Genomic DNA, 13373 nt, shown 5'->3' with positions numbered 1-13373 from the left:
AAGTCTCTTAGCGCATTTCCCCCATAGAGAATTAAGCTGCTACAATGGCCAGAAGGGACGGGTATGTGTAAAGTAGCAGGCATATGATTTTAATGAAAGGCTTGGCAGCCACATGGAAACATTCTAAAGCTGAACAAAATGACATCTGAGCCAAAGTGATGAGTGCCAGACAATTGGGTGCAATATTCAAAACCGTCACTGGCTCTTTATGACAAATGGAAAATGAAGCTTCTGAATAGGAAAATGTCAGCACAGGCCTCATTAGTTAGGCTGGACTGCCAACCGTCACTCATCAGTTCATAGACTGAAAGTGTGTGTGTGTGTGTGTGTGTGTGTGTATATATATATATATATATATATATATATATATATATAAATAATCTACACACACACACACATGCATAAAGAGAATTACAGGTACAGATTGTTTCCAAACCAGATTGACAAGAGCTGTATGCTCTGCACTTGTAAAGGCATATCAGTCACACACCATGAGAGCTGTCCTCCTTACCACCTACTCAAAGTCTTTCTGCAATATGGTTCCACCACTGTTTGCAGATCAGTGATGATTTCAAAGGAGAGTCTGCATTTTTAATGCTGCCAGACATGGCATAGAATCATAGAATACTAGGGTTGGAATGGTCCTATAAGACGAAGTCCAACCCCCTGCTCAATGCAGGAATCCAAGTCAGAGCATCCCTGACAGATGGCTGTCCAGCCTCATCTTGAACGCCTTCCAGTGTGGGAGAGCCCAGCACCTCCCTAGGCAATCATTCCATTGTCGTATTGCTCTAACAGTCAGGAAGTTTCTCCTGATGTTCAGGTGGAATCTGGCTTCCTGTCACTTGAGCCCATTATTCTGTGTCCTGCACTCTGGGATGATGGAGAAGAGATCCTGGCCTTCCTGTCTGTGACAACCTTTCAAGTACTTGAATAGCGCTATCATATCTCCCCTCAGTCTTCTCCTCTCAAGGCTAAACATGCCCAGTTCTTTCAGTCTCACTTCATAGGGGTTTGTTTCCAGTCCCCTGATCATCTTTGTTGCCCTCCTCTGAACCATCTCCAGTTTGTCTACATCCTTCATAAAGTGTGGCACCCAGAACTGGACACAGTACTCCAGATGAGGCCTAACCAGTGCTGAGTAGAAGGAAACTAGCACTTCACATATTTGGAAGCTATACTTCTATTAATGCAGTCCAAAAGAACATTTGCCTTTTTTGCAGCCACATCACATTGTTGGCTCATATTCAGCTTGTGATCGACAACAATTCCAAGATCCTTCTCACTTGCAGTGTTGTTGAGCCACGTATCCCCCATCTTGCAATTGTGCATTTGGTTTCTTTTTCCTAGGTGCAGATCTTGGCATAAATCCCTATTAAATGTCATTCTGTTGTTTTCTGCCCAGCATTCCAGCCTATCAAGATCACTTTGAATTCTGTTTCTGTCTCCCAGGGTATTAGCTATCCCGCCCAATTTTATGTCATCTGTAAATTTGATCACCATTCCCTGAACCTCCTCCTCTAAGTCATTAATAAAAATGTTGAAGAGCACTGGGCTCAGGACTGAGCCCTGCAGTTCCCCACTTGTTACCTCTCCCCAGTTTGAGAAGATCCCATTGATAAGCACTTTCAGTCCTATTCCGTAGCCAACTGTGGATCCGCCTGATGATTGTTTTATCTAGCCCACTTTGAGCTAGTTTGCTCATCAGGATATCATGGGGAACTTTGTCGAAAGCTTTGCTTTAAGTTGAGGTATATTATGTCCACAGCATTCCCACAGTCCACCAGGGATCAGAATTCATCTGGCAGGATTTGTTCTTGACAAATCCATGTTGGCTTCGAGTAATCACTGATGTATACATTTAGAAGAATATGAACAAAGATATGCATGGATTTTTGTCTGGAAAAAAACTAGAGATGTCAGAGAATTTCTCCATGAATCTCGGGGAGGCTGAATGCCAGCGCATTCGGCCCCCCGAAATTGGTGGAGAAACAGTCTGCCCCCCCTCCCCCCCTGGGATGGGACTTACCTTGCTCGAATGTCCCTGGCGGCGGCAGCTCCGGCGGCGGTGCGGCGGCGGTGCGGCGGCGGTGGCCGGTCTTCCGACCAGCTGCCGCCGCCACCATTTCCAAGTAAAAACAAACAAACTAAACAAACAAACGTGATAGGCTACGTAAAGATTTACGTAGCCTATCACGGCTAGATTTTAAAAAAACACCATGATAGGCTACGTAAATCTTTACGTACCCTATCACGGCTGACTTAAAAAAAAAAAAAGCGCGTACACAAATGGCAGCGCCCATGGGCGCCGCCATTTGCATTCCTTATTTTGGCACATGTAGTCTACTTAAACATTTATGTAGACTACGGCGAAAATAAGGGCAATGCAAATAACCCTTATTTAAATAGCGTTGCCCTCATTTTCGCTGTAGTCTACGTAAATGTTTACGTAGGCTACACGTGACAAAATAAGGAACGCAAATGGCGGCGCCCATGGGCGCCGCCATTTGTGTACGCGCTTTTTTTTTTTTTAAGTCAGCCATGATAGGCTACGTAAACATTTACGTAGCCTATCACGGCTGACTGCAGGGATGCAAACGGCGGCGGCTACGGCCGCCGCCATTTGCGTCCCAGTAGGAGACGAGGTTTCGCAGCCGGAGGGACGGGGCACCTCCCCCCCAGGCAGAATTTCGTCGGGGAGGGACGGGGCTCCTCCCCCCCGGCCAGAATTTCGGCGGGGAGGGACGGGGTGCCTCCCCCCCAGCCAGAATTTCAGGGGGAGGGACGGAGCGCCTCCTCCCCACGGCGAAGCAAGCATTGGGATCAGGTAAGGGACTTTCGTCCATCCCTAAAAGAAACAAAAGCTCACAGTTGGATACGGACTCAAGTTGAAATTAGTAGGGTTGTCAGAGGATATTTGGTTGGGGGTTCAAGCTCAGCACTTTGCTGCCAGCCCGCCCCCCTGGAAGCCTGTCCATAGATCTCTGCGCTTCCCTCACTCAGTGTGGGCAGAGTAGGGCAAGCGTGGGGATTACTTCTTATTTACATGCATCAATTTGCATAGAATTTTCTATTGAGCTACTTACATAAACTGCGATTTCTGCAAAATGGCAGCTGTAAATAGTGCCATTACACTATTTATGTTTAAATGGTAATTTTCCATCCATGTCGGCTTCAAGTAATCACTGCATTGTTTTCAAGGTGCTAAGAGATGGATTGCTTGATAATCCGCTCCAGAATTTTCCCAGGGTTTGATGTCAGACTGAGTGGTCTGTAGTTCAGAGGTTCCCCTTTTTTGCCCTTTTTAAAGATAGGGACAACATTAGCCCTCCTCCAGTCATGTGGCACTTCACCCATCCTCCATGATTTCTCAAAGATAATAGACAGTGGTTCTGAGAGTTCTTCTACCAGTTCCTTTAATACTCTAGGGTTGGGATGTTAGAGAATTCCACCACGGACTCCAATGAGGCCAGATTCTAAAGAATCCAGCCCCTCGGAGTCCATGGTGGAACAGACCACCCACCTCCACCACTCCGCGAAGTTTCCCCACAATGGATCCTACCTGCCACGACCTGGGTCTGGTCCATCCGCTGCCAGTCTGCGGAAGCAAATGGTGTCCGGCATAGCGGGCACCATTTACGTCCCTTCTCTTTGCCATGATAGGCTAAGTAAATCTTTACATAGCCTATCATGGCAAAGAGCAGGGATGCAAATGGCATCCGCTACACCGGATGCCATTTGCATCCACAGACCAGCAGCGGACGGAAGTCCGGCTGCGCATGGATCCAGCCGGTGGCTCCGCGGACTCGCCGTGGAGCGGAGCTGGCTGGGAAGGATTCCGGGGGAGGGAGGGATCGCCTCCCTCCCTGCAGACCCCCCCCCAGTGGACTGGTGAGTGAGTTTCGTACACCCCTACTCTAGGGTGCAGTTCATCTGGCCCTGGAGATTTGAACTCACTCCAAGTAATGAGGTGTTCCTTGACCATATGCCTGTCGATCTCAAGCTGCAATCCTGCCCCTTCAGCCTGTACTTTGCCTTTGCCAGGGGGGTCATAGTCCTCTTTTATGGAAGATGGGGACTCTAGATGTTCATATAACTAATGTTGTGCACAACGGTTGCTGCAGAGGGCCATTTCTGCAACATTAGATATATAAAAAGGATGGGCATGTGGAAATATGTGCATTAGATATGCAAAAACCTAGAGCCTCCATCATCTAGGGATGGCGGAGAATTTCTCCCCGAAACTTCAGGGGGCTGAGTGCCAACGTGTTCAGCCCCCCGAACAAGTTTCGGGGAGAAATCCTCCGCACCCCCCCGCCCCCCGCACCCCCCCGGGACGGGACTTACCTTCGCCGAATGTCCCTCCTGGCGGCGGGTCCGGCCGGCGGTTCGGCGGGTGTTCGAGCGGGACGGGAGCGGCAGCCGATCTTTTGACCGGCTGCCACCCCCGCCATTCCAATAAAAGAAAAAAAAAACCGCCCCCGTGATAGGCTACGTGACGATTAACGTAGCCTATCATGGCTAGATTTGCAAAGTCAGCCATGAGAGGCTACGTTAATCGTCACGTAGCCTATCACGGGTGACTTTAAAAAAAAAAAAAAGCACGTACAGATAATGGCGGCCCCCATAGGGAGCTGCCATTCCTTATTTGGTCGCTGTAGTCTACGTAAAGATTTACGTAGACTACGGCGAAAATAAGGGCAATGCTATTTGTGTTGCCCTTATTTTCGCCGTAGTCTACGTAAACATTTATGTAGACTACAGCGACTAAATAAGGAACGCGAATGGCAGCTCCCTATGGGAGCCGCCATTAGCGTAAGCGCTTTTTTTTTTTTTTTAAGTCACCCGTGATAGGCTACGTGATGATTAACGTAGCCTATCACGGCTGACTTTGCAGATCTAGCCGTGATAGGCTACGTTAATCGTCACGTAGCCTATCACGGGGGCGTTTTTTTTTTTTTTTTAAAGAACAATGGAGTTCGCGGCCGGGCGAGGCGGGAAGCCTCCTCCCCAGCCTGAATTTCATCCAGGCGAGGCGGGAAGCCTCCCCCCGGCCTGAATTTTGGCCGGGGCGAGGCGGGAAGCCTCCCCCCCCGGCCTGAACTTCGCGGGGGGAGCCGCGAAGCACCTCCTCCCCACCGCGAACAAGCTTCGATGAAAGGTAAGTGCCTTTCGTCCACCCCTACCATCATCTGTAAAAATGGCGACTCACTTGGAGGACGGGCAGCTACTGGGCACAAGTGGACAAGCCTGGTAAATCCCAGCTGCTCATGCAGCTGGGTGGGCAGGGGCAGCAGTTCACTGAGCCAAGTTCAGGGGGCAAATGTGTGGAGGGGAGTCTGACGAATTCCCGCACCTGGTCAGGTGCCCGCGACATCCCTACTTGCCAGCCACACCCCTGTCAGCTGCACATTTGGCAAGCATAAGAAGGGGCCCTTCAAGCATGCCAACCTATTTCCATTGGGTTCTTCCAGCATAAGGGAAGAATCCTGGACTAATCAAGATTCCCCCTTGGATAGAGGAGCTCAAGGTGCATATGTCTGCAAGCAAGTGGGTGCCCTTCTCACACCACTGAACACACTGCTGGCAAGTGACATGGCTAGTGGGCACAGCAAGGGCAGGGGATGCAAGGGGATGCAATACTGATTGATGAGATTTTCTGTGGTGCGCTGTTGTTTTATTGTGGTCGTAGATGTTTTGTTTACCACATTATTTTCTAAGCTTCCCTGGGAATGCCAGCTGGCATCGAAGGGTGGGGTTGATGTTTTAGAAACATAAAGCAAATCATTCAGTTAGAGTCAGGCGGCGCTTTCTTATGTGGACAGAAAAACATTTTTGAAGGAAAATATCCCAAGTTATTTCTCAAGAAGGTTGCCAGCCAGAATCACACAAATGGCTTATTTGGCACAGTACCATACCTGGACTATTTTGTTCTCATAATGTCGGATGGGGGTACCAGCTCTCATTATCCTAAGAATTAGGTAGAAGGCACGCTTTTGTGTCACTTTCAAACTACTTCTGAGCATGCTAGGTAAACAGGATCTGTGCTCTTTTGAAATCTATCCCTTCTACCATTAAATCAGCTTAACGGGCATGATTAGCATGTTCCTTGGGCTGAAGATCACCAGATAGTTCTCATGGGTATCTCCCAGGAGCTTTGAGCTATGAATTTTCCAGCCAGCTAGTAGAAGTCCATTGGCAGAGACCTTGCACATTTCTTCCAAAGAGAAAGGGGAGACCATTAATTTTCACTTGTCAACATCAGCCTGCAAAAAAAAAGGAAAAGCATTTGTGCTGGCCAAATCCAGGAAGGTATCCAGAGTAACTGTGAAGAAGAAGGAAAACAGCTAACATAGAGGGATTGGATCTTTAAATGACACCTGAATTCAACAAGCCCTTTTGGTTGTTGTGATATTTTATATGGGCAGTCTATGCACTGGCTTATTTCATAATGAAAGACTCAAACAGGATCAGATTATGAAATGGTTTGGTGGAGCACAAAGATATTCACTAATGAACATTAGGGATGGATGAGCATTTTGTGTCAGTTCAGTTTTGATGGAAATTTACAAAAAAATTGAAAACTTCTCCTTATCTGGATCTATCTATCTATCTATCTATCTATCTATCATCTATCATCTATCCATTTCATGTTTTAACTTTTGTAAACTGCCCAGAGAGCTTCGGCTATGGGGTGGTATAGAAATACAATCAATCCATCCATCCATCCATCCATCCATCCATCAAATCTATCTACACACACACACACGTAATTGTGATTAACAAACAGAAATTTCTATTTAACTAACAAACAATTTTGGCTTCCTCCTGCATCAGCTGTTAAGATACAAATGCTATTTCCAAGGTAGCAGTTACAGAGCTGTGAGGATGGAATATTCAGATCAATTGCAGATGTTAAGCAATATACACCATGTTAAGGCCACATGATGCCAATGTGTCAAGGATGTCTATCCAGAAGTTCTCCCTCTTAGTCAATGTTGTTGGATCTGCTGGCGTATCTATAGCTGTTACAGGTAAATCAAACAGGCTATGGCCCCCAGTGTTGAAATGCTTTGCAACTGGGTGCACCACTTTTTTTAGTCATATACATATGTGTGTGTGTGTGTGTGTGTGTGTTGTGTGTGGAGAGAGAGAGACAGAGAGAGAGAGAGAATGGGAGAAACTGAAACTGGATCTGTCCATCCAGGCCCAGGACTTGGAGTGCCTTGCTCTTAAATTTCTTGGTTTGATCTATTCAACTATGCTGTTGCTTACTTAGGGTTGCCCACTCTTCTTCTTTTTTCCAGGGGTGGGGGGTCAGATTCTTCATCTTTCACAGCCAAATAGCAGGCAGGTTTAACATGATCCTCTCCAGGCTGGGAATAGCTGTACCTATTGAATTTGCCTGGTGCAGACAGGTATTTTCAGTTCATTTTTGGTAAGGATGTACTGATTGTACAAAGTTCTTCATATCTGGGAGAGAAAGAATTTCTAGATTTTAAAACATTCAATATGGGAGAAAATGAAACTGCCAGATTCACCCATCCTTAAGGAATTGTGATAAATAGGGAAGGGAACCAGATACACTTACCAGAGAGTATTGCAAATAGATGGCAGAGGCATGGCAGTTGTGTCAAGGCTGGGGCACGGGCAACTGTCTGAGGTAAGCCAGGAGCCAGGTGCTTTGAGACAAGACTGCAGTCAAGAGAGAGGGTGTGGTGTAGTGCTCAGAGTGTTGAACTAGGACTGGACAGACCAGAGTATAGTTTATGTTATTTCATTTCATTTATTAAAAAAAAAACATTCCTCCTGTTCCTCAGATTAAAAAAGGCTCCCTGAGCAGGTTACAATCAATCAGTAAATAGGACAGTCACTGCCCATAGACTTACAATCTAAAAAAAGACATGGCACACAAGGAAAAAAGGATGGGAAGGGAAGTGGGGGATCAGAAGACTTCCATCAACGCTACTGAAATTGCCCTGATTATTGTCTCATCTCCGAGGGGGGTGGGGGGAGTCCAGCTGGAACAGGCCCTGATGTTTCCTTTGCCTTCTTCAGTCTCTCTCTTTCTTCTTCCCACAGGGCCAATGATGTCAGTCCTAGCCCTCACTCTGCCATGAAGCTCACTGGGTGACTTTGGGCCAGCCAGTGACTCTCAGCCTAACCTACCTCACAGAAAAGCCTGCAGTCAGGGTTTGAAAAACAACTTAGGTCTGAATAGGGATGGTGCTGGAGTCCGACAAAGGAGTGGAGTTGGATGGACTCCTGGACGCTGCTCTCCAACCCCTGGGGCACTGACAGACCTGGCCGCTGAGCACCCCAGAGCTCAGCAAGCAGCTGGGAGCACCACAGCACCACAGCACTCTTGCCCTGGCCTCCTCAGGAGGAGGTCAGGGTAAGAGTAGGGATGGGGGAGAATTTCTCCCCGAAACTTCGGGGGGCCGAGTGCCAACGCATTCGGTCCTCCGAAGGTTCGGGGAGAAATTCTCGCCCACCCCCCCGCCACCCCCTGCCACCCCCCGGGATGGGACTTAGCTTTTATGAATGTCGCTCCCGGCGGCGGCTCCCAGCGGCGGTTCGGCAGGTCTTCGTCAGGGGCGGGGGCGGCAGCCGGTCTTTCGACCGGCTGCCACCACTGCCATTACAAGAAAAGTAAAAAATTAAAAAACGCCCCTGTGATAGGCTACGTAACGATTAATGTAGCCTATCACGGCTAGATTTGCAAAGTCAGCCGTGATAGGCTACGTTAATCATCATGTAGCCTATCACGGGTGACTTAAAAAAAAAAAGCGCGTACGCTAATGGCGGCCCCCATAGGGATCCGCCATTCGCGTTCCTTATTTGGTTCCTGTAGTCTACGTAAAGATTTACGTAGACTACGGCGAAAATAAGGGCAACGCAAATAATAATATTAATAATATTAATAATAATAATAATAAATAATAATAATAGCGTTACCCTTATTTTCGCCGTAGTCTACGTAAATCTTTACGTAGACTACAGGGACCAAATAAGGAACGCGAATGGCGGCTCCTTATGGGGGCCGCCATTAGCTTACGCGCTTTTTTTTTTTTTAAGTCACCCGTGATAGGCTACGTGGTGATTTACGTAGCCTATCACGGCTGACTTTGCAGATCTAGCCGTGACAGGCTACGTAAATCATTACATAGCCTATCTCGGGGCTTTTTTTTTTTACTTTTCTTTTGAAGTTCGTGGCCGGGGAGACGGGGCGCTTCTCCCCGGCCTGAATTTCGGCCGGGCGAGGTGGGAAGCCTCCCCCCCCGGCCTGAAATTTAGCCGGGCGAGGCAGGAAGACACCCCCCCTCGCATGAACTTTGGGGGGAGAAGCGAAGCGCCTCCCCCCCACCGTGAAAAAAGCTGCGGGACAAGGTAAGTCCCTTTCGTACATCCGTACTGTAGTAACATTTTTCAAGCCCTTGGCAGACTCTTCCCATCTAGACTGGCCATTGTTTCCTTCTGGGCATGAAGAAATATAAAGGGCTTCCTGTTCCAGCTGAGCTTGCTTGAACAATGTGACCTTCCTCAGCTATGGTATGTGTTCCTGACTGTATCCTTTATCCTGTCTCTTGGTTTGTCTCTAGTTCTGATTTCTGGCTAGCTCCTTGATCGTGGCTTCTGCTTTACCCTTCAGACCTAGGGATGGACAGACTCCTCTCTGTTCCTGGGTGGGGGGAGCTTGATGAGCTGCCCCCCCAGCTTGCATGGCCTGGACCTGCTTGCGCTTGGCAAGCCTCCCTACTTGCCCCACCCGCCATCTGAGCAGCACGAGCTGCCCCTCCTCTCCACACCACCTTGTGCATAAAGCACAAGGGCTTGACTGCCAGAGTCCTTGGCATGGCCAGCCCACAGTGCTCTTACCTTGGCCTCCTCAGGAGGAGGCCAGGGCAAGAGTGCTGGGGTGCCTTTGAGGCTCTTCCTCCCCACGCTGCTGTCAAGGGCTTCTTCAACAGCCAGTGTGGGGAGAAAGGGTCTTGGCATGGCCAGCCCCTCGCACTCTACAAACTATATAAAACATTAAAACCACAGTAAACACTACAACCAGAATGAAACCAGAATGAAACCTAGCAGCAGTGCAGGGATTTAAAATACAGATTTAAAACAGCAAAGGTAAAAGTCTAAAGAGCTAAAATGCTAAAATGCCTGGGAAAATAAAAAGGTCTTCACCTGACGCCAGAAAGAATACAATGTAGGTGCCAGATGAACCTCACTAGGGATCTCATTCCACAGCCAGGGTGCCACAGCAGAAAAAGCCCTCCTCCTAGTAGCAACCTGCCTCACTTCCTTTGGCAGGGGCTCACAGAGAAGGGCCTCTGAAGATTATTTTAAGGTCTGGGAAGGCACATATGGGAGAAGGTGATCCGTCAGATAACCTGGCCCCAAGCCGTTAAGGGCTCTGAATGTTAACACCAGCACTTTGAATCGGGCCCGGAAATGGACTGGCAGCCAGTGCAGCTGGAGAAGTACTGACGTAATATGAGCTCGCTGGCCAGTCCCTGTTAACAATCTTGCTGCCCTATTTTGGACCAGCGGAAGTTTCCGGACCATTTTCAAAGGCAGCCCCATGTATAATGCATTGTAGCAATCCAGACAAGAAGTTATCAGAGTATGGGTAACTGTAGCTAGGCTATCTCTGTCCAGATAAGGGCGTAGTTGGTATATCAACCTATGCTGATAAAAGGTGCTCTCTGCCACCGAGTCCACCTCTGCCTCAGGTGACACTTCTGGGTCCAGTAGTATCCCCAAACTGCAAACTGCAACCCCCACCTCAACAGGTTGAATATCACCAGGCAGACGAACCACCCACTAACAGTACCTCTGTCTTGTCTGGATTGAGTTTCAGTTTATTGGCCTCATCCTGTCCATTACTGTGCCCAGGCACAGATTTAGAACAGCCACTGCCTCACCTAGATTCGATGAAAAAGAGAGGTAGAGCTGGGTGTCATCTGCATATTCATGACACCTCAGCCCACACCTCTGGATAACATCCCCCAGTGATTTCCTGTAGATGTTGAACAGCATGGGGGATAAAATAGAGCCCTGTGGAACTCCATAGAATAGTTGCCAAGGCACAGATAGGGATGGCGGAGAATTCCACCATGGATCTCAGTGAGGCCGAATGCCAGTGCATTCGGCCCCCCGAAATCCGTGGCGGAATGAAGCCCCACCACCACACCACCCTGCAAAAGGCACGCGAAACGGAGCACCTACCTGGTGCCGTTCACGCTGCTTTGCAAATGGCTTCACAATTTTTCCTGTGATAGGCTATGTAAATATTTACATAGCTTATCACGGCCAAAAAAGGAAAACTCAAATGGCAGCTGCCGTAGCTGCCACCATTTGCATTCCCTTTTTTTTGCCGTGATAGGCTATGTAAATATTTACATAGCCTGTCACGGCAAAAAAAAAGGGAACGCAAATGGTGGACAGTGTAGTCGCTGCCACCATGGATTTCAGTGAGGCCGAATGCACTGGAATTTGGCCTCCTGAAATCCATGGCGGAACAGCCTGCTCCCCCGCCCCCCCGCTGATTCCCCCCAGGACGAGGCTTACCTGGGGCAGATGTTCCGGATGGCGGCGTGTCTGGTTGTAGGTCTGGCGGCGGCTGGTCTTTCGAGTGGCTGCCGCGGCCGCCATTTGCATCCTGGTCTTTGCCATAATACTCTACGTAAGTATTTACATAGCCAATAATGGCAAGCCAAGCAAAAAAAAAAAAATGGCATACGCAAATGGCGACGGTCAGGGCAACCGCCATTTGTGTTCTCTATTTTTTGCTGTTTTAGTCTATGTAAATATTTATGTAGGCTATTACAGCAAAAAAAAGGGGAAACGCAAAAAGTGTAGTGGGCGCTATTTGCATTCCCCTTTTTTTTCGCCGCAATTGCCTACATAAATATTTTCGTAGACTAAAACGGCGAAAAATAGGGAACGCAAATGTTGGGCACCCTGGCCGCTGCCATTTGCGTACGCCATTGTTGTTTTTTTTTAATTGGTAGTATTTTAATTGGTAGTATGTTTTAATACTTACGTAGCCTATCACGGCAGCCTGGCTGGACGCAAATGGTGGCCGCTATGATGGAGCACCTCCCCCCCACCACAAACACAATCCGCAAAAAGGTAAGTGACCTTCGTACATCCCTATTTGCGTTCCCTTTTTTTTTGCCATGATAGGCCACGTAAATATTTGCATAGCCTATCATGGCGAAAAAAAGGGACGCAAATGGCGGCAGCTACAGCGGCCACCATTTGCGTCCCTGCGCAGCCCAGCAGCAGCCGGATGTCACTGCAGGCGGCCCCGGCCAGCAGCTCCACAGAGTCGCCACGGAGCAGAGCCGGCCAGCAAGGATTTCGGGGGGAGGGATGGATCGTCTACCCCCCACCGCAGATGTCATGAAACAAAACAGGTAAGTTGTTTCATTCATCCCTAGGCACAGAGCAATAAATCCCCAGTGCCACCTTCTGGAATTGGCCATCCAAGTAGGAGCAGAACCACTACAGCGTTCTGTATAGAAAATCGCGTTGCCCTTATTTTCGCCGTAGTCTACGTAAATCTTTACGTAGACTACAGGGACCAAATAAGGAACGCAAATGGCAGCTCCCTATGGGGGCCGCCATTTGCGTACGCGCTTTTTTTTTAAAAAAAGTCACCCGTGATTAGGGATGGCGGAGAATTTCTCCCCGAAACTTCGGGGGGCCGAGCGCCAACGTGTTCGGCCCCCCGAACAAGTTTCGGGGAGAAATCCTCCGCCCCCCCGCCCCCCGCCCCCCCCCGGGACGGGACTTACCTTGCCTGAATGTCCCTCCCGGCAGCGGGTCCGGCTGGCGGTTCGTCCGGTGTTTGAGCGGGGCGGGAGCGGCAGCCGGTCTTTTGACTGGCTGCCGCCCCCGCCATTGCAATGAAAGAAAAAAAAAAAAGTCCCCTGATAGGCTACGTGACGATTCACGTAGCCTATCACGGCAAGATTTGCAAAGTCAGCCGTGATAGGCTACATGAATCGTCACATAGCCTATCACGGGTGACTTAAAAAAAAAAAGCGCGTACGCGAATGGCGGCCCCCATAGGGAGCCGCCATTCGCGTTCCTTATTTAGTTGCTGTAGTCTACGTCAATGTTTACGTAGACTACGGCGAAAATAAGGGCAACGCTATTTGCGTTGCCCTTATTTTCGCCGTAGTCTACGTAAACATTGACGTAGACTACAGCAACTAAATAAGGAACGCGAATGGCGGCTCCCTATGGGGGCCGCCATTCGCGTACGCGCTTTTTTTTTTTTTTTAAAGTCACCCGTGATAGGCTACGTGACGATTCACGTAGCCTATCACGGCTGACTTTCCAGATCTAGCCGTGATAGGCTA

Source organism: Heloderma suspectum, chromosome 4, assembly GCF_057233095.1.
Source record: "Heloderma suspectum isolate Gila_16-S chromosome 4, 16-S_ref, whole genome shotgun sequence".
Taxonomy (NCBI): domain Eukaryota; kingdom Metazoa; phylum Chordata; class Lepidosauria; order Squamata; family Helodermatidae; genus Heloderma; species Heloderma suspectum.
The sequence above is the reverse complement of the archived record's forward strand: the minus strand, read 5'-3'. Positions refer to the sequence as shown.